Here is a 2,265-nt window from a genome sequence, read left to right on the forward strand (position 1 = left end):
GGGGTTCTACACCCCCCACACCTTAATTAAAATTTCGTCCTCGAAATTTACCTTCTGATTGGGCGAATAGTGTTGGATACTTGTCTTTAACTTCTTCTTCTTTTTCCCAAGTGGCTTTTTCTACGCCGTGATGATTCCACTATATCTTAACCAGCTGAATCTCTTTATTCCTTAGTTTATGCACTTTTCGATCCAATATCTTGATTGGTAGTTCCTCGTACGACAAATTTTTCTGTACCTCCAAGGTTTGATAACTCACTACATGATTAGGATCATGTACATACTTCTATATCATCGATATATGGAACACATTGTGCACTGTTGATAATTCAGGTGGCAAAGCTAGTCGGTAAGCCACATTTTCGACTCTATCAAGTATCTCGAAAGGTCCGATATACCGGGGTCGTAGCTTGCCTTTCTTTCCAAATCTAAGTACACCTTTCATCGATGCTACTTTCAGAAACACTTTATCCCCAACTTGGAATTCTAAATCCTTCCTCATTGTATCTGCATAGCTCTTCTGTCGATCTTGTGCTGCCTTTATCCTTGCACGGATCTTATCAATTACCTCAACTGTCCTTTCAATTATTTCTGGTCCCAAACTCTCTTCTCTCCGACTTCATCCCAATGAACAGGGGATCTACATCTTCTACCATAGAGAGCTTCGTATGGTGCCATTCCAATAGTTGCTTGGAAACTGTTATTATAAGCGAACTCTACTAGAGGTAAGTGTGACTCCCAATTACCTCCTAGATCCAAAACACATGTTCTCAGCATGTCTTCCAAAGTTTGAATGGTCCATTCAGACTGACCATCAGACTGAGGGTGATATGCTGTACTAAAGTTCAGCTTCGTTCCCATAGCTCCTTGTAGACTTTTCCAAAATTTGGACGTGAACCTTGGGTCTCTGTCAGACACAATGGATACATGTACACCGTGTAATCTCACAACCTCTTTAATGTACAACTGTGCCAATTGGTCAAAACTGAAAGTCATTTTCACTAGAAGAAAATGAGATGACTTTGTTAGTTGATCCATTACTACCCATATAGCATTATTTCCTCTTGCTGACTTCGGGAATCCAACCACAAAGTCCATCGTGATATTTTCCCATTTCCATTCAGGCATATCTAGTGGATTTAACAATCCAGCTGATTTTTGGTGTTCTGCCTTAACCTGTTGACATACCATGCACTTCTGCACGTACAGCCCTATACTTCTTTTCATATTTCTCCACCAAAATGTATCTCGAAGATCTCGATACATTTTCGTACCACCGGGATGTACGGTGTACGGGGTGGAATGAGCTTCTTTCAATATCTCGTTTCTCAAGGCTTCATCCTTAGGTATGCAAATTCTTCCTCTAAATATCAGTACCTGATCCTCAGCTACTCCAAAGTCCTTTTTCTTATCGGTACCAACTTCATTCTTAATCTTCTGCAAAAATGAGTTTTTATTTTGTGCTTCTATAATTCGATCTCTAAGAGTAGGTTGAATTATTAAAGCTGCTAGATGAGCAGTGACTTGTCCTGATGTGGTAACCACTTCGATCTGCAACTTTTCCAAGTCCTTGACTAACTCCACTTGAGAGGTGGGTAGTGATGTCAATTGTCCCATTGATTTTCTACTTAGAGCGTCGGCCACAACATTAGCCTTACCCGGATGGTAGTGAATAGTGCAGTCGTAATCGTTCACCAATTCCAACCATCGTCTTTGTCGCATATTCAATTCCTTCTGTGTGAAGAAATTCTTGAGACTTTTGTGATCTGTGTAGATATCACACTTCCGTCCATACAAGTAGTGTCGCCATATTTTCAAAGCGTGTACTATCGCTGCAAGTTCTAAATCATGCGTCGGGTAGTTCTGCTCATGTTTCTTCAATTGTCTTGAAGCATAGGCTATCACTTTTCCATTCTGCATTAATACACATCCCAATCCTCGCTTGGATGCATCGCTGTATATAACAAATCCTTCCGTACCTTCAGGTATTGTTAATACAGGTGCTGATATCAACTTCTACTTAAGTTCTTGGAAACTTTGTTCGCATTTTTCCATCCATTGGAATTTTATTCACTTCCTTGTAAGCTGCGTCATTGGTCCAGCTATTTCGGAGAATCCTTCTATGAATCTCCTATAATATCCAGCCAATCCTAGAAAACTCCGTACTTCGCCAGCATTTGTTGGTATTTTCCAGTTGGTTACTGCTTCTACTTTTGCTGGATCTACTTCAATCCCTTGGAATCCAACTCGTTCAAGCTAAAACTC

This window comes from Olea europaea, unplaced genomic scaffold (genome assembly GCF_002742605.1).
Source record: "Olea europaea var. sylvestris unplaced genomic scaffold, O_europaea_v1 scaffold807, whole genome shotgun sequence".
Taxonomy (NCBI): Eukaryota; Viridiplantae; Streptophyta; class Magnoliopsida; order Lamiales; family Oleaceae; genus Olea; species Olea europaea.